Genomic DNA, 20734 nt, shown 5'->3' with positions numbered 1-20734 from the left:
AGAGTTCATACTGAGTGAGCGGCTGTGGAAGTGGGGAATGACAGAAAGGGCAGAGGTCCATGTGGTTCTCAGTGAAGGCCGCCTCCAGGGTGCCCAGGACACCCATGTAAGTGTTTGAGTTAAACGCCTAGCCCAGAAGACCCCTGACCAGACAACTGTGGTGTCTGCCATGGCCTTTGCCCCCTCCCTTAACCTTTCACCTCTGGGATCCACTTGGAGGAATTCTAAGTCTTGCTCACTAACCTAGTAGAAGAAAGGAGGAGGATCAAACACAGAAAGAGAAGGTTCTCCACCCCCATCCCCACTACAAAGCTGGCTTAGGCCCCACAGGTGGGATGGCTGTAACATCCATGTGGTGATGTTAGTAGCAATGTAGTGTTAAGAGTGGTAGTTATGAAAAACCATGTGTAGATTAAATTCAATAAATATGCACTACAGTATCACATGATCCATTGGGGTTGAACCACAGTTGCAAAACTGGTGATATGCAGGGCAGACTGAAAAATTACTTTTGACTGCTCAGGGGTCAACACCCCTATCCCCACATTGTTCAAGGCTCAACTGTGTAAGCAATATGAAAGAAAGCTAAAGGCTCGCCAAAAGCTTAGCAGAAAATTAATTTACTTCACATAAAAATCTATGACAATATCTTTAAGAAATTCTTGTGTCTTAAAAACACATGACGAGGCTGGGCAAGTCCTCAGTAATAGCAGAAGCCTGCCATGATTTTACCCAGGACCAGTAGGAAATGGTGTGACCCTTTCACATTTCTTCCTCATGAAAACACTGGGATTCTGGTTTGTTTTCAGGTTATATCTTAGATTCCAAAAGACACATTTTTGAAGTTTGGTTTTCTTTTCACACATGCCTTCCTTTGATATTTCCTTCACAGGCCATGCATTTGCTATTAGTGTGTTCAAAGGGAATTTTCACAGAAAAATTAGAAACATTATTCCTTATATAAGTGTTAGTAATAATTATTTCAAGTGCAATATTTGCCAGAAGATCAAGGCCAGTTTGAAAAATTAAAATAATATGTTGTTCTTCTAGACTTGTGAACTTACTCATTCCTTTACAATTATTCCCAATTCCCTCCTTATTCTTTGTAAGCTCATTCCCAGCCTTTGATAAACTGCTGGAACCATCTACAGAAACTCAACAGGTGATTTTCAGACCTAACAACATACAGATTTAGTTAGGCCAGAAGTATGTAAAGAAATATCTACAGTTTAGGATCACCTTCTGGTTCTTTTAGCTGTATCTTGATGAAAAGTTTAATAACAACAACAAAAAATTATGGACTCTATTAATAGCCAGATGAGTGTTCCTATTGGTACATCCCACAATTCAGAATGACACCTTCAAAGGGACTTTTAGCTTAAATATTTAAGACTGACTGAAATTCCATGAGATGTTTTATGACCCTTTAGAGGTGTGTTGTGATGGAATTACCCAGTCATTCCCTGCTTGCTTTCCCTGGTAGACAGATGACGTTTAACCCTCAATCTGCTGCATGCTCTCTTCTGCAGCTGTCTTCATTCAGTGCTGCTTCTACTTCTCCAGTGGCTGGTGCTAGGGAAGAAACTGCCAAATCATCCAGTTCAGGAGATACGTTTTCTTGTATTAGTCTTGCTATTGTCATCATCACTGCTGGAAAAAAAAAAAAAAAAAGACTGAATCCTCTGGGCCAACAGATTTTGGAAGCAGGAGACAGGAGCCTAATGTACTGTAGTGACACTTCTATTGTACTTTCCTCTTAATTTCAAGCTTCAGTCATGATGGACTCTCATTTTCTTCATCACAGTTACCACACCTTGGGGCCCACTTTTTATGGGATTAATTTCAACTGTTTAGACTTGAGGTGGGTATTCTTTCTTTCAGGCTGCTGATTTGACTACTATGTCTGTGCATTAGCAAGAGGAATATGTCTTCCATGAATATTCTAACATATTTAGTATATTTTCACTTAATTTCAAATTATCTCTCAACCTATTATGTTCAATTATAGGGTCTTCCAAAGTTTTAAAACTGCCACTCTTGTGTTGTCTTACACTTGTCTTTATGATGAAATCACAAGAACTAGTGACACCTGCATGTATTGTCACCATCCATGGAGGTGACGACACTCTAGCCCTAGGGAAGGGCTTCTTTGTGACTCTTGTCCATTGGATTGAGTTGAAAAGCAGTGGGATCCTAAACCAGGAGCACTTAAGGAAGAGAAACACAAGCTAATCAGTTTGCCCAAGCCATCATTTCCTCACTACTCTTCAGTCATCTCATCTTCCCCTTCCCCTTCTGCATCTGTTTAATCCAGATACAAATCTTTATGCATGTCAAGAAACAATAGTTAGTCTTGGACATGGAACAATGGACTGATTCAAAATATGGAAAGGAGTACATCAAAGCCATATATTGTCACCCTGTTTATCTAACTTATATGCAGAGAACATCATGGGAAATGCTGAGCTGGATGAACCACAAGCTGGAATCAGGATTGCCAGGAGAAATATTAATAACCTCAGATATTCAGATGACACCACTATAATGGCAGAAAGTGAAGGGGAACCAAAGAGTATCTTGATGAGCATGAAAGAGGAAAGGAGGTAAGGGGGGGGAAGTGGAAACTGACAGATTTTATTTTATTGGGATGGTGACTGTAGCCATGAGATTAAAAGGTATTTGCTCCTTGGAAGGAAAGCTATGACAAACCTAAACAGTGTATTAAAAAGCAGAAACATCACTTTGCCAACAAAGGTTCATAGACTCAAAGCTATGGCTTTTGTCCAGTAGTCATGCATGGATGTGAGAGTTGGACCATAAAGAAGGCTCAGTGCTGAAGAATTGATGGTTTCAAATTCTGGTGCTGGGGAAGACTCTTGAGAGTCCCTTGGACTGCAAGGAGATCAAACCAGTCAATCCTAAAGGAAATCAACCCTGAATATTCATTGGAAGGACTGGTGCCGAAGCTGAAGCTCCAATACTTTGGCCACCTGATGGGAAGAGCCAACTCATTGGAAAAGACTTTGATGCTGGGAAAGATTGATGGATGCAAATTTGTGCAAACTCTGGGAGATAGTGAAGGACAGGGAAGCCTGGCACACTGCAGTCCATGGGGCTCAAGAGTCAGACATGACTTAGCAACTGAATAACAACAACAAATCCTTATAAGTATAAACACAGTCCTATCACTTACCTCAATAAAGCTACTCAATGAATTCAGGCTTTCCTAACACCCCTACCCATGTCACTTACCTCTTGAGACATACCCCTGCACCTCCCCCGAATCACTATGCTTCTGCAGATTGTCCCCTCCACTCCAGGAGAAGCCCAACCTCCTTCCTGCCTTAGGGTCCTGTACATTTTGGTCCTTTTCCTTGAGATGCTCCCCACTTGACCTGTCCACTTCACTGACCTAACTCCTTCTTATGTTTAGACCTTAGCTTAAAGCTCAGCTCCATGAGATCAGGGTTTTTCTCAAGTGTATCACCATTCAGATTGGCATCTGGCACAGAGAACGCACTTGGTTTTTCTTGGATGGAGCAATAGTTAATTGTGTTGCTCAACCATGCCACTCTTAGACCCAGGACAGGTGGCCTAGAGAAATGGGTGAATGAAGAATGCCACTAACTGTGTTCTCTCTGGCATGTTTGGGTGTCAGTCACTTTGTTTTTATTGAGCATGATAATTCCTATAAAACAGCTACCTTGTGGAATTGTTAGAAGGAACATTTGAAATTTCAAACACACAAAATATTTTGATTAATGAAAAATGTTTATATCTGTACCATCAAATACATAGGTATATTTATACTTTGAAATGAGTATATATATATATATATATATATATATATATATCAGAGTGAAATATTAGTAAACTGGACCCAATTGTTTTAAAAAATACCAAGATTCTTATCTCTCTGAATGGGAAGTTCAATGGTGGGGAAGCTCCAGGTACTGTCATGACTTTAGCTTTGCTTCTTTGTCATTCTCTGTTTCCCCCTTCTCTGTGATCAAATCTTATTTTCAGATTCATAGCACAATTGCTGTAGCAGTTCTGGGCATACTATACAGACATGACGACATGCAGAGACAGAGCATGTATTTCTGTCAGTTGTTAAAAGGAGGGAAGACTTCCCCAGATGCCCTCCACCAGGAGACTCCCTCTCTTGTCAAGGTTGCATCACATTCCTGGCTTAAATCAACCCTGGGCAGGGGACTAAGACCATTATGTTTGGCTTCAACTGTCTGATTGGTAGTGGTGCCAGACTATGGGAATCTTATGAACCTGCAGATAAGTGTGAATGACAGAAAAGCACTGCAATTGTTTCCAGGAGGAGGAAGGAGGGATGAGTGAGCAGATGTGGGGTTATCAACTGATGGTGTCTCCTATGTCAATTCCAGTTGAGCTATTACAAATCCTGAAAGATGATGCTGTGAAAGTGCTGCACTCAATATGCCAGCAAATTTGGAAAACTCAGCAGTGGCCACAGGACTGGAAAAGGTCAGTTTTCATTCCAATCCTAAAGAAAGGCAATGTCAAAGAATGCTCAAACTACTGCACAATTGCACTCATCTCACACGCTAGTAAAGCAATGCTCAAAATTCTCCAAGCCAGGCTTCAGCAATATGTGAACCGTGAACTTCCCGATGTTCAAGCTGGTTTTAGAAAAGACAGAGGAACCAGAGATCAAATTGCCAACATCCGCTGGATCATAGAAAAAGCAAGAGAGTTCCAGAAAAACATCTGTTTCTGCTTTATTGACTATGCCAAAGCCTTTGACTGTGTGGATCACAATAAACTGTGGAAAATTCTGAAAGAGATGGGAATACCAGACCACCTGACCTGCCTCTTGAGAAATTTGTATGCAGGTCAGGAAGCAACAGTTAGAACTGGACATGGAACAACAGACTGGTTCCAAATAGGCAAAGGAGTATGTCAAGGCTGTATATTGTCACCCTGTTTATTTAACTTCTATGCAGAGTACATCATGAGAAACACTGGACTAGAAGAAACATAAGCTGGAATCAAGATTGCTGGGAGAAATATCAATAACCTGAGATATGCAGATGACACCACCCTTATGGCAGAAAGTGAAGAGGAACTAAAAAGCCTGTTGATGAAAGTGAAAGTGGAGAGTGAAAAAGTTGGCTTAAAGCTCAACATCCAGAAAACGAAGATCATGGCATCCGGTCCCACCACTTCATGGGAAATAGATGGGGAAACAGTGCAAACAGTGTCAGACTTTATTTTTGGGCTCCAAAATCACTACAGATGGTGACTGCAGCCATGAAATTAAAAGACGCTTACTCCTTGGAAGGAAAGTTATGACCAACCTAGATAGCATATTGAAAAGCAGAGGCATTACTTTGCCAACAACGTTTCGTCTAGTCAAGGCTATGGTTTTTCCAGTGGTCATGTATGGATGTGAGAGTTGGACAGTGAAAAAGGCTGAGCACCGAAGAATTGATGCTTTTGAATTGTGGTGTTGGAGAAGACTCTTGAGAGTCCCTTGGACTGCAAGGAGATCCAACCAGTCCATTCTGAAGGAGATCAGCCCTGGGATTTTTTTGGGAGGAATGATGCTAAAGCTGAAACTCCAGTACTTTGGCCACCTCATGTGAAGAGTTGACTCATTGGAAAAGACTCTGATGCTGGGAGGGATTGGGGTCAGGAGGAGAAGGGGATGACAGAGGATGAGATGGCTGGATGGCATCACTGACTTGATGGATGTGAGTCTGAGTGAAATCCGGGAGTTGGTGATGGACAGGGAGGCCTGGTGTGCTGCGATTCATGGGGTCGCAAAAGTCGGACACGACTGAGCGACTAATCTGATCTGATCTGATCTGATGTCTAATATGAAAGTGAAAGTGTTGGTTGTTCAGTCGTGTGTGACTCTACAACCCTATGGACTATAGCCTGTTAGGCTCTTCTGTCCATGGAATTCCAGGCAAGAATACTGGAGTGCTATCCATTCTCTTCTCCAGGGGATCTCCCAACTCAGGGATATATCAGTTCAGTTCAGTTGCTCAGTTGTGTCCGACTCTTTGCGACCCTATGAATCGCAGCATGCCAGGCCTCCCTGTCCATCACCAACTCCCGGAGTTCACTCAGACTCATGTCCATTGAGTCGGTGATGCCATCCAGCCATCTCATCCTCTGTTATCCCCTTCTCCTGCCCCCAGTCCCTCCCAGCATCAGAGTCTTTTCCAATGAGTCAACTCTTTGCATGAGGTGGCCAAAGTATTGGAGTTTCAGCTTCAGCATCAGCCCTTCCAATGAACATCCAGGACTGATCTCCTTTAGGATGGACGGGTTGGATCTCCTTGCAGTCCAAGGGTCTCTCAAGAGTCTTCTCCAACACCACAATGTGAAAGCATCAATTCCTCAGCACTCAGCTTTCTTCTCAGTCCAACTCTCACATCCATATATGACCACTGGAAAAACCGTAGCCTTGACTAGATGGACCTTTGTTGGCAAGGTAATAGCTCTGATTTTGAATATGCCAGCTAGGTTGGTCATAACTTTCCTTCCAAGGAGTAAGTGTCTTTTAATTTCATGGCTGCAATCACCATCTGCAGTGATTTTGGAGCCCAAAAAATAAAGTCTGACACTGTTTCCACTGTTTCCCCATCAATTTCCCATGAAGTGATGGGATCAGATGCCATGATCTTAGTTTTCTGAATGTTGAGCTTTAAGCCAACATTTTCACTCTCCTCTTTCACTTTCATCAAGAGGCTATTTAGATCCTCTTCACTTTCTGCCATAAGGGTGGTGTTATCTGCATATCTGAGGTTATTGAGATTTCTCCCAGTGATCTTGATTCCAGCTTATTTTTCTTGTTCATGGAGGTCAAGGTCATAGTGGAAAGATGAGATATTGTACTATTACATAATGCTTTAGAATATACAGTGTTAGAAATGATATTATTAGCAAATGATATCACTAGCAAGACAGCCCATGCTGTATACGTAACAATGAAGTAAGTTCCTTTGCAGTGTAGGCAGAAATCACATCCGATTATAAGGCAGAGGGGACTATCAAATATCAAAGGGTTCCACAGCAGCAACAGCTGTCAGGGATGACATGCATGTTCTTCACCCCACCCTGTGCTCATTGCAAACATGGCTAACCCATCACAGCACACTCCTCATTGAGGGTGAACATGATCTGGGATCTTCTCAAACCACTCCTGATTGTCAGCTGGAGTTGATCTTTCAGAGGAAGCCTGTCCACCATCTATGATACAGACATGGTACAGAACTCTATTTTTATACAAAGAAGCATCATGAGGAAAATTCCATGTAATTTAAGGATGAAATCATTAAGGATATGGACCCAAAGCAAAGGGAAGAGAAGGATGAGTGGAAGTTTTATGCACTGTGATTTTTGGTGTAAGTGGCTTTTGCATCAATCCTGCAGGAGGACTGATGGATGGGAAAAGGAAGGAAAGAGGAGACATGTCTGGGGATCAGCAAAGACAGGCAGCAGCAGCCCAGTGCAGTTCACATATTGAGATGGAAATGGGACCCCACCTCCTGTACTCTGGGCCCTCTTCCTGCATCCTCTGCCCATCCATCCTCATTTGGTTTACCCTCAACCGAACCCTGCTGTCACTGAGAGATCTGACAAGTCATTCATACAAAATATCACATCACATGATTGATAAAATTCAGTGAGAAATCTTCCCCTGAGTTACTTTGAATATTTTTTAAAAGCAAACCCTTCAACCAGAAGGTATGAAATTAAAGAGGTGGAATCTCACCAGCTAGAGAGACAGGAGCAGGACAAGGGCAAGACACAGAGGCCTCCCTACATCTGTGAAATCATATCCGGGAGGGAAACACTGAATAATGACAAATATTTACTGTAAAGGCGATTGACTCTGCCTATAGTTCCCAATTTGGAGAAGGCAATGGCACCCCACTCTTACCTGGAAAATCCCATGGATGGTGGAGCCTGGTAGGCTGCAGTCCATGGGGTCGCTAAGAGTCAGACATGACTGAGCGACTTCACTTTCACTTTTCACTTTCATGCATTGGAGAAGGAAATGTCAACCCACTCCAGTGTTCTTGCCTGGAGAATCCCAGGGACCAGGGAGCCTGGTGGGCTGCTGTCTATGGGGTCACACAGAGTTGGACACGACTGAAGTGACTTAGCATAGCATAGCATAGTTTCCAATGCTTTAACAAATGGCTTTACTGAGATATAATTCATACCATTCAACCTTTCACAGTGTACATTTGAATGGTTTTTAATAGCTTCACAGGAGTCTGCAAACATCACCGCTATCTAATTTTAGAACAAAAGGAAACCCTGTGCCCATTAGCACAAAATTCTTCCTCCCTCCAGCCTGTGGCAACCATCAGTCTGATTTATCTCTAAGGATTTTCCTGTTCTGACCATATCATATAAGTGAATCATACAATATGTGATTTTCATGGCTCACTTCTTTCCCTTAGCTAAAGGTTTTTCAAGTTCATCCATGTTGTAGCATCTATGAGCACTTCATTACTTTTTATTGTTAAATAATATTCAATTGTATAGATATCCTACATTTTGTTTATTCATTAATCATTGGTGGACATGTGGGTTGTTTCCAGCTTTTGACTGTTTTGAATCATATTGCTATGAACATTTGTGTACAAGAGTTTGTGTGGACATATGCCTTCATTTCTCTTAGGTATATACCTAGGAAAGAAATTGCTGGGTCCTACAGTAATTTTATGTTTGTTAACCTTTTCAGGAACTGCTAGATCATTTTCCAAAGTAGTGGTACCATCTTAAGTTCCCACCAGTGGCATGTGAAGGTTCTGATTACTCCATATCCTTGCAACACTTGTTTTTACCAATCTTTTAGAATATAACCATGCTGGTGGGTGTTTCATCAGTGGTTTTGATTTGCATTTCCCTGAAGGCTTGCCAAACACTCCTGCACCTTCTTCTCCAGCCACAAGACAAACATGCTTCCATTGTTCTTGTCATGTGATATCTCTTTCGTTTCCCTTTTCTAGCTAACCACCACAGCAATGAACATAGTGGATGACAGCTTCCGTTTAAATGATACTGATCCTATTCCTGATTTGGAAGATTGATGTTCAGGATTTCTTCAGGTCATGAACAATACTATTTGAAAATGAACACCACACTTTGGTTGTGAGAGCAGATGCCGATGAACAGAAACTAAAAGTTAAGCTGTGCTTAACTTAACACAGCCTTCAACCTTGTACAACGCTGAATGGCCTTTCTGTAATTTGAAATGGGGTAGAGTCATGGCTGTCCTAAAATGCAGTAGGAACTGAGAAATATGAATAGTCTATTTTATTTTCTTAGCTCTTCAAAACATTAGTATTATTTCAGCACTGCAGAAAGTCATATTTCTTTCATTTACATTTATCTTTAGTCAAAAGCATTCAGTTGCAAGTGGTCCCAAAATCCCTTGTGGAAGAGAGTCTCTGTTTCCCAAAATTTGCTTGGCTGCTATCATTGTGCCATTAGGCCTGAGGTTGACCCTGATCACATTAGGCAAGTCTCCATCTTATCCATTAACTTGGAGGAAGTTCAACTTCATCTTTTGTTGTTGTTGTTGTTCAGTTGCTAAGTCGTGTCCAACTCTGCAGCTCCATGGACACCAGGCTCCTCTGTCCTTCACAGTCTCCTGAGTTTGCTCAGATTCATGTCCATTGAGTTACTGATGCTATGTAACCACCTTACCTTCTGCCACTCCTTCTCCTATTCCATTCAATCTTTCCCAGCCTCAGGGTCTTTTCCAATGAATCAACTCTTCGCATCAGGTGGTGGAGCTTCAATTTCATCATTAATTCTTCCAGTGAATATTCAGGGTTGATTTCCTTTAGGATTGACTGGTTTGATCTCCTTTCAGTGCAAGGAATTCTCAAGAATCCTCTTCAGCACCACAATTCAAAAGCATCAGTTCTTGGCACTCAGTCTTCTGTAAGGTCCAACTCTCACATCCTTACTTGATGTTAGGGAAATTAAATAAATAGTCTTATTTAGGCTTCAGAGACAAAGCAGAGTGGGCCTCTGACCTTGTTTCTAACCTGCCTGGACACTGCCCTGACTGAGAGTGACTGTGAGTGAATGCTTGCGGTGAGTGTGAGACTTGCAGCACCATAGACAAGATAGGGGACAAGTCTTGAAATTGTTGAGCTCCTGGAGGGTCCCTGGCCAACCAAGCCCCAGACTTAACAACATTTCAAGTTTTACAAGATAAAGCTAACAACACTAACATGAAAGCAGAGCTACTGTTTGCTCACAGACTGATGATATTTGTTTGCATCTTGGTATTATAAGCAGAAATCCCAAACTGCAATTTTTGAAGTCTTATCCATGGAGCAGACATGCTGCCTGGGACCTTTTCCCAAATGGGACTCCAGATGTGCTGTGACATGGGACTTTCCAGGGTTTTTTGAGTCTGGATGTTGATTGAAACCAAATTTGGTGATGTATCCTCTGCTGTTTCTATTTCCTTTTCTTTTAATGTTAGTTTATTGAAATTAAGCTATATAATTCTTTAATAACTATTGATATTATTTAGTTGTATAGAACAAAAGGGCTTCCCTCATAGATCAGTAGGTAAAGAATCTGCCTGCGATGCAGGAGACCAGGGTTCAATTCCTGGGTCAGGAAGATCCCCTAGAGAGGAAATGGCAACCCACTCTAATATTCTTGCCTGGAAAATGCCATGGACAGGCTACAGTCCATGTGGTCGCAAGAGTTGGACACACCAATACCATAGAACAAGTGGCTTATTTTGTTAACAAGCCCTTTGAACCTGAGATGAAAGTAAAAACTTCTGGCAAAACACATGACTACTGGAAAAATCATAGCTTTGACTATATGGACCTTTATTGGCAAAGTGATGTCTCTGCTTTTTTATACACTGTCTAAGTTTGTAAGAGCTTTTCTTACAAGAGGCAAGTGCCTGTTAATTTCATGGCTTCAGTCACCATCTGCAGTGATTTTGGAGCCCAAGAAAATAAAATCTTTCACTAGGTCCAGTTTTCCCATGTTTATTTGCCATGAATTGATGGGACCAGATGTCATAATCTTAAGTTTATTGAATGTTGAGTTTTAAACTAGTTTTTTCACTCCACTTTCAACCTCATCAAGAAGTTCTTTAGTTCCTCTTCACTTTCTTCCATTAGAGTGGTATCATCTGCATATCTGAGGTTGATATTTCTCTCAGCAATCTTGATTTCAACTTGTGATTCATCTAACCTGGCATTTTGCATGATGTATTCTGCATATAAGTTAAATAAGCAGGGTGACAATGTATGGCTTTGATGTATTCCTTTCCTGGTTTTGAACGAGTTCGTTGTTCCATGTCTGATTCTAACTGTTGCTTCTTGACCTGCCTACAGGTTTCTCAGGATACAGGTAAGGTGGTTTGGTATTCCTATCTCTTTAGGAATTTTCTAAAGTTTGTTGTTATCCACAGTTAAAGACTTTAGTGTAGTCAATGAAGCATAAGGAGATGTTTTGTGGAACTCCCTTCATTTTTCCATGATTCAATGAATGTTGGCAATTTGACCTCTGGTTCCTCTGTCTTATCTAAACCCAGATTGTACATCTGGAAGTTCTCAGTTCACATACTGATGGAACCAAGCTTGAAGGATTTTGAGCATAACCTTGCTAGTATGTGACATAAGCACAATTGTACAGTAGTTTGAACATTCTTTGGTTTTGCCCTTCTTGAGGATTGAAATGAAAACTGACCTTTACAAGTTCTCTGGCCACTGCTGAGTTTTCCAAATATGCTGGCATATTAAGTGCAGCACTTTAACAGCATTATCTTTTAGGATTATAAATAGATCAACAGGAATTCCATCATCTTGACTAGCTTTGCTCATAGTAATACTTCCTAAGGCCCACTTGACTTCATATGCCAGGATACCTGGCCCTAGGTTACTGACCACACCATCATGGTTATCTGGGTCCTTAAGACCTTTTTGGCATATTTCTTCTGGGTATTCTTGCCACCTCTTCTTAATCTCTTCTGCTTCTGTTATGTCCTTACTGTTTCTGTCCTTGACAGTGCCTATCCTAGCATGAAATGCTCCCTTGGTATCTCCAATTTTCTTGAAGAGATGTCTAGTTTTATTCATTCTATTGTTTTTCTCTATTTCTTTGGACTGTTCACTTACGAAGGCTTTCTAACTTCTCCTTGCTATTCTCTGGAACTCCACACTCTCCTGGGTTTATCTCTCCCTCTTCCCTTGCCTTTTACTTCTCTTCTTTTCTCAGTTATTTGTAAAGCCTCCTCAGACAACCACTTTGCCTGGTTTTGATCACTGCCTTCTGTACAATGCTATGAATCTCCATGTATAGTTCTTCCGACACTGTCTATCAGAACTAATCCTTTGAATCTATTTATCACCTCCACTGTATAATCATAAGGAATTTGATTTAGGTCATACCTGAATTTCCTAGTGGTTTTCCCTACTTTCTTCAATTTAAGCCTGAATTTTGTAGTGTTGTTTCTGTTGCTTTTATATATCATATATATTATGTTTGTTACTTGTATTAATATTATAGTCTTCATATTTATCCCAGAAGTATTAAGTTCCAGGCAGGACTCTTTTTTTTTTTTTTTTTTTCTACTAACATATCCTAATTGTCTAAAACATGGAAGTGCTCACAGATATTCACTGAACCGATTAATGCATGAATTGACTGCTTCCGACACTGGGTAGATAAGAAATGCTCAGTAAATATTAGGTGTCATCTTCAAGTTCAACTTTCACGTTAAGCACTTCACAATGGATACTTCACTTAATTCTCTTACCAACCAAAAGAGAGAAATGTTGTTATATTAATTTTACAGATTAGGAAAGGAGAGAGTTAAGGAGTTCTCTCAAGGTTGCATGCAAGGTTAGCAGTGGCACTGCTATGGTTGAAACCAGCAGACTGGATTCCTGAGCAGGTACCCTTGTTTCCAGGCTTCTAGCTTTCACTATTGAAGAGTAAACAGTCAGAGCCTGACCCTTTAATCATGGCCTGGCAGCCCCAGGACAGAAGATGAGCATCCTGGATGTGAACCCCATCTCCTAGCTCTTCATCAATACCCTTTGAAGTGGAGAGAACAGATATTCAGGGAACAGAAAAAGGAAGGATCAGACTGTTTGGGTTTCATATGAAAAGTTGTCAGTTAGTGGTACTGATCCACTCTGTGTGCAGTACCTGGCAATGGGTTGGTTTTAACTTGTTTTATCCTGATGCCTGGAAGTTTTCCTACACTATCCTCAGATATGCTCAGACTAATCCTTCTGATGTGTTAGTTGAAGAATTTATACTAATACTCCCTTCTAATAATATTAGCTTTTCTCAAGGAGTGTAGAGAGAAATGCTTATGGGGTGGCTTCTTCCAGGAGAAAATACCAAATACTTTTCCTGAGAATCATGAAAAACATAAAAACAGGAATCAGTGTTGACTTGTCATTTAGAGTTTCTCAGTGCTACTCTTGTGCTAATAAGTCTTAGAGACTAATTACAGCCAAGAAAAATGTGCTATGTGCAGATTTGAAGAAATGAGGGCAGACATTTAAAAAATATATGAGGCTGCTGGCAAACGAGATTTTTAATAAAGGTTGAGAACAGTTTCTGCCACAAAGCTGATCTGTCTTGAAGTATAACTGAAAATTTGTGGGTTAATACCAGTTTTATTTTCTAAAGCTGAAAAATTTAAGGGCATTCTGCAAGGCCAGATCTAGTGAGTGTTCTTGAGTAATTGTTGAATATTTGGTACCTGTGTTCCTTAGCTTCACAGATACCAGGGTAAAGTTATAGTGAGGGCTGCATGGCTGAGCAAAAGCAGTAAGTAAGTAAGTAAACATTAGTCACTCAGTCATGCCCAACTCTTTGTGACCCAAAGAGTTGTGACCCAGCTCTTAGCAGCCCACCAGGCTCCTCCATCTTCAGGCTATGAGATTTTCCAGGCAAGGATACTGGAGTGGGTTGCCATTTCCTTCTCCAGGGGATCTTCCCAACCCAGGGATTGAACCTGGGTTTCCTGCACTGCAAAAGCAGAATATTTAGCAATTAGTAAGATACAAAAATCTAAGCTGAGGTGATGCTTTTCTAAGTTCATTTCTTCATCTTAGTCTATTTCCCATGATTGTTGACATGGGAAATCTGATGGTAAAGGAAATTCTCATGAGTCTGTTGGGCCTCCATTCCCTATCATCATTATCATCATCATCAGTATTATTTTCAATGCTGTTTGGATATGGCTGAGCTTGGTGTGCAGCCTGAACCAATCAATAGAATTTCTATCCTCCTGGCCACAGGTACTGATTTAGGAGTTGGTACAGGACCCAGTATGGGCCTGGAATCAAGGTCCAGGGCTTTTGTTCAGTCTAACTGATGAGAGAGCCCGTGTCTTCTACTTTGGTTGAGAAGAGAAGATCATTAGTTTGAGGCAACCATGAGTATTCTCTGCATCATCACGATGGGTGGAAACTGACCCAAGGCTGGGGAGAAGCTGGGTCCTAGGACATGGTTTCAGCCCTTAGATCCAGCTCTGTTTAAATTCATCCTCCATGAGCCAATAAATGTCCCCACCCTAGTTTTTTAAAAACCAATTTGATTTGGACATTCTGTTCCTTGCAACCAAAAGCATGCTGACTGATCTGATGAGATAACTTTTAATTTAATTGATCCCTATCTTCTCCCCAACCAGAGTCACACATAGGCTTACATATTAAAGCTACTTAGGATTAATTGATTGCACAATTCTGGTCTTTTGCAAAGAGTATATTTTTCATTGCTTGGTTTCTATTTAGAAAAATTATTTCATCTGAGTATTTAGGGGTAGGCCTCTTGTTTAGAAAAAGGACAAAGAGCTTTGGTAATAGTATCCCAACATAGCTGTTCTGTATATATTCTTATTTAGTTACAAATTAAATAAGGTACAATCTTTATTTTGGGGTCTCAGACCAAACCAGGATGTTCTTTTGGCCTGTCTTAGGGTCTATCATAGCCTTGTAGGTAGTTAGTGTTATGGACTAAATGTTTGTGTCTCTCCTAAATCCCTATGTTGAAATCCTAACCCTTTATATGATGATGTAGGGGGCAGAGCCTCTGGGAGGTGATGAGGTCATGAGGGTGGAGCTCTCATGACTAGGATTAATGCCCTTGTAAGAGAGACCCCAGAGAGCTCTTTTGTCCTTTCTGCCTCCTGAGGACAAAGTGATAAGACAGTTGTCTATGAACCAGGAAGTGGGCCCTTACCAAACGCTGGGTCTGTTGACACCTTGATCTTGGACTCTCCAGCTTCTAGAAATATGAGAAATAAATGATTTCTGTTTTTTTTTTAAGTTAATTAATTTATTTTAATTGGAAGATAAAGTTCAATGCATGAACCAGGGCACCCAAAGCTGGTGCTCTATGACAACGTAGAGGGACAGGGTCGGGAGGGAGGTGGGTTCAGGATGGGGGGGACACATGTATACTTATGGTAGATGATTGCTATTTAAATCACACAATCTATGGTATTACTGTTATGGACACCCACTTGGACTAAGGAAATGATCCATAAAGATAGGAATAAGTATTCATTTGTTTCTATTAATTAAAATAATAAGGGCTTCTTTTGTGGCTCAGCTGGTAAAGAATCCGTCTGCAATGCAGGAGACTTGGATTCAATCCCTGGGTTCAGAAGATCCCCTGGAGAAGGGAAAGGCTACCCACTCCAGTATTCTGGCCTGGAGAATTCCATGGACTATACAGTCCATGGAATCGCAAAGTGTCGGACATGACTGAGTGACTTTCCCTTTCACTTGCATTAATTAAAATAGGACATTTTCTTCTTTCTGTTTGGGAAGAAATGTCCCATTATTGAAAGAAAGCCAATTTCAGCATTGTCAGAATATTTTTCAGTTTGTGTTTTGATCTAAACAAAAGACCAAGAAACTTACTTTCCTTAGCATTTACTTATAAGAAATCCCAGATATGGGGGAGCCTGGTGGGCTGCCATCTATGGGGTCGCACAGAGTCGGACATGACTGAAGCTACTTAGCAGCATAAGATTGTTTATTAGGACTAATATTTACACATTTTATCCTTTTTTAAAAATACATTAAATTTAAAAACTTTAATAAGTTTATATTTAAAAAGTTATTCTTGTTTTATTGGTAGGACTTCAGTCATAGAAACAGAATCACTGTGGGTGATAAGATAAGGGATTTATTATAAGAATTAGAACCTACACCCTTGTGGGGAGAGCTGGAAGAGAGAAGGTCAAAAAGGAAGTTGAAGTATCAGAAACAAAGCCATCAACCAGTTAATATGCAAAGATAAAGATGTCCAGCTGTGAAAACGAGGCTGTAAGAGGGGTGTTCATGGAAGCACTTGTAGGGAGTGTGGGGAGCTGTGACTCTGGTAATGTTTCTGTGCATACACCACCAAACTTTGGGGCATGGGTAGGGGCCGGGGCTGCTGTTGAGAACTGAATGTGGGCAAAGAATAGGACTAACTGGGTTACATTTATTGGTTAGAGTCTTTTCTCCCTAAAAATGCTATTTTGTGGTCATTAAGTATTACAAAGGAAAAGCTTCTGCCTAGTGCTATTCCTTGGTAGAGAAGCCAGTTTACTTGCTTTTCCTGCTTAGAGACTGGATGGAACTTATGTTAGCCTGTTAATTGGGCACTTTAACAGAACATGTATATGTTTGGTCTATTGGTTGACATTTACTTGGAATATACTTGGGCTTTTATACTGAATTATAGGATCTTTTCTCAACTTGGGAAAATATTCAGTTATATCTCTATTGTTTCTGTAACATGTTTTCTGGTGACAACTTTGGGAAAAACTAATTCTTAACTGTTTCTTCACTGATTGGGCTTCAAATCTATCATATTTTCATTTTGTGAAAGCTCATCATTTTTTTCTGAGCTTCAGAATTCCTTTTTGATCAAGTTGGTGGTTAAACCTAGCACAAGTCATGGTTGAGTAATCAAATTTTTTCTCCTTTTTTGGTATTTTCTTTTTGCTTGTGTTTTTTGGAAATAAGATATTAATTATGAATAAAGGAAACATGGGGGGGCTATTAAAAACCTGTGTTTGATAAAGCCTTCTTAAACACAAAAGCACAAGCTACAGAAGGAAAAAAAAATCAGTTAATTGGACTGTATCAAAGTTAAATATTTGCTTTTCAAAAGACTTAAGATTGAAAAGGAAAATTGTGGAGTGGGAGAAAAATATTTGCAAAGCACATCTGACAATATATGGCACAGTTGGACAGAAAGAAGATCAAATCAGTCAATCCTAAAGGAAATCTGTCCTGAATATTTATTGGAAGGACTGATGTTGAAGCTCTAATACTTTGGCACCTGATGCGAATAACTGACTTCTCAGAAAAGACCCTGATGCTGGGAAAGATTGAAGGCAGGAGGAGAAGGGGATGACAGAGGATGAGATGGTTAGATGGCATCACTGACTTGATGGACATGAGTTTGAGCAAGTTTTGGGAGTTGGTGATGGACAAGGAAGCCTGGTATGCTGCAGTCCATTGGGTTGCAAAGAGTCAAACAGGAGTGAGCAACTGAACTGAATTGGTTCATTGTGTTATGTATATAATATGTCCATGAAACCACATACTAATCTCACAACTTAATGATAAGACAAATAAATGAACCAAAAAAAAAAAAATGCGCCAAAGATTTGAATAGATTCTTCCCTGAAGAAGATATGAAGACAGAAAAAGAGCACATGAAAAAACACTCAGCATTATTAGTCATAGGGAAATTCAAATTAAAGCACAGTGAGACATTATAACACTCATTATCAAATGGCTAAAATTTAAAAGCCAGACCATACGAAGTGCTGACAAGGATGTGGAGGAGCAAGAACTCTTGCATATTGTTGATGTGATATAAAATGGCAGTAAAGTTTGGAAACACTTTGGATAACAGTATGGAGTTTTCTTTTTTAAGTTAAACACACACCTTCTGCATGATCCAACTATTTTATTCCTATATATTTACCCAAGAGACATGGAAGCATATGTCCATTTAAAGATTCTTACATGACTATTCACAAAATGTTTATGGGTAATAGCCAAAAAATGAAAGTAATCCAAATGCCCATTGACAGTTGAATAGACTAAAATAAATAAATAAATAAATAAATAAATAAATAAAATGGAATATTACTCACCAATAAAGAGGAGTGAACAATTGCCACACATGACATGGATGGGTGAACCTTAAATTAATTAGTGGAGTGAAGAGAGAGAGACAAAATAGTGCACACTATATGCTTCCATTTACATAAAATTGTAGAATATGCCAACCAACCTGTTGTGATAGAAAGCAGATCTGTGCTTGCCTGAGAATGAGTTAAGGCAAGAGATGTGAGAGGAAGGGGTTCTGAGGGATGTGAAGAAACTCTGGGGCTGATGGATATGTTCACTGTCTTGGTGTGCACCTAGCTTCAAAGGTGCATGCTTATGTCAAAACTTATCAGTTTGCATAATTTAAATACATGCACTTTATTGTATGTCAATTATACTTCAGTAAAGTTCTAAAAGAAAAATTTAGATAGGAGCAGTTAAAAGTAAATGAAAAAATAGCCATAACTCTAATATATCAGGTGCTCAACATTAATACTTAGAAAAATGCAAATCAAAGCCACAGTGAACTATTATTTCCCAGGCATTAGGATACCTTTTCTTAAAATAACAGAAGACAAGAAGTTTTAGCGATGAAGTGGAGAAACTGGAACCCTTGGACATTGCTAATGGGAATGTAAAATGGTGCAAGCACTGTGGAAACCATCATGGTGGTTTCTCGGTAAATTAAACACAGAATTATAGATCCTGGCAGTTCCACTTGTGGTAGATAGATGCATGAAAGAATTGAAAACAATAACTTGAACAGATATTTGAACACCAGTGTTTATATCAGCATTATTCACAGTAGTCCAAAGGTAGAAATAACCCAAATGTCATCAAAGTGTGAATAGATATAATGAGATGTATACTCACATATACCTGGAGTAACAGGCAAGTTTGGCCTTTGAGTACAAAATGAAGCAGTCCAAAGGCTAATAGAGTTTTGCCAACAGAATGCAGTGGTCATAGCAAGCACCCTCTTCCAACAACAGAAGAGAAGACACTACACATGGACGTCACCAGATGGTCAATACTGAAATCAGATTGATTATATTCTTCGCAGCCAAAGATGGAGAAGCTCTATACAATCAGCAAAAACGAGACCAGGATCCGACTGTGGCTCAGACCATGAACTCCTTATTGCCAAATTCAAACTTAAATTGAAAAAAGTAGGGAAAACCACTAGGCCAATCAGGTATGACCTAAATCAAATCCCTTATGATTATGCAGTGGAAGTGACAAATAGATTCAAGGAATTAGATTTGATAGACACAGTGCCTGAAGAACTATGGACGGAGGTTCATGACATTGTACAGGAGGCAGTGATCAAGATCATCCCCCAAAAAAGAAATGTAAAAAGGCAAATGGTTATTTGAGGAGGCCTTACAAATAGCTGTGAAAAGAAGAGAAGTGAAAGGCAAATGAGAAAAGGAAAGATATACCCATCTGAGTGCAGAGTTTCAAGAATAGCAAGGAGAGATAAGAAAGTCTTCCTCAGTGATCAGTGCAAAGAAAGAGGAAAAGAATAGAATGAGAAAGACTAGAGATCTCTTCAAGAAAACTAAAGATACCAAGGAAGCATTTCATGCAATGATGGGCACAATGAAGGACAGAAATGGCATAGACCTAAGAGAAGCATAAGATATTAAGAAGAGGTGGCAAGAATATACAGAACTATACAAAAAGATCTTCATGACCCAGATATCAACAATGGTGTGATCATTCACCTAGAACCAGACATCCTGGAATGCAAAGTCAAGTGGGCCTTAGGAAGCATCACTACGAACAAAGCTAGTGGAGGTGATGGAATTCCAGTTGAGCTATTTCAAATCCTAAAGGACCAGGTGGTCCTAAGATGGCAGAGGAATAGGATGGGGAGACCACTTTCTCCCCCACAAATTCATCAAAAGAACATTTGAGCACTGAACAAATTCCACAGAACAACTTCTGAATGCTGGCAGAAGACATCAGGCACCCAGAAAAGCAGCCCATTGTCTTTGAAAGGAGGTAGGACAAAATATAAAAGATAAAAAAAAAGAGACAAAAGAGGTAGGGATGGAGATTCGTTCCGGACGCTTGGGGCTAGTGCACTGGGACGACCCAGAGGGATGGTTTGGGGAGGGAGGAGGGAGGAGGGTTCAGGATGGGGAACACATGTATACCTGTGGTGGATTCATTTTGATATTTGGCAAAACTAATACAATTATGTAAAGTTTAAAAATTAAATAAAATTAAAAAAAAAAAGAAAAAGAGAAAAGTTTCCAAACACCAGAAAACACTCTCTCCGGCGGGTTTGTGGCGAGCCTTGGAATCTCAGAGGGCAAAATAACTGGGAGGAAAATAAATAAATAATTAAAACCCACAGATTACGTGCCCAACAGCCACTCCCAGTGGAGAAGCAGCCCAGATGCTCATGTCCCCCACTAGCAAGCCGGGGTGGGACAGGGAGGAACAGGTGACATTGCTTAGGATAAGGACTGGGCCTGAATGCCCCGAGGGCAATCTGAAGGACCTAACTTGAGATAGCAACCCAGACTGTGGGATAGCTATCCTGGGATCCCGCAAAAAAGCCCTAACCACTGCCAGGCACAATCACAGAACAA

This window comes from Bos javanicus, chromosome 23, assembly GCF_032452875.1.
Source record: "Bos javanicus breed banteng chromosome 23, ARS-OSU_banteng_1.0, whole genome shotgun sequence".
NCBI classification, from domain to species: Eukaryota; Metazoa; Chordata; class Mammalia; order Artiodactyla; family Bovidae; genus Bos; species Bos javanicus.
Note: the sequence above shows the minus strand (reverse complement) of the source record.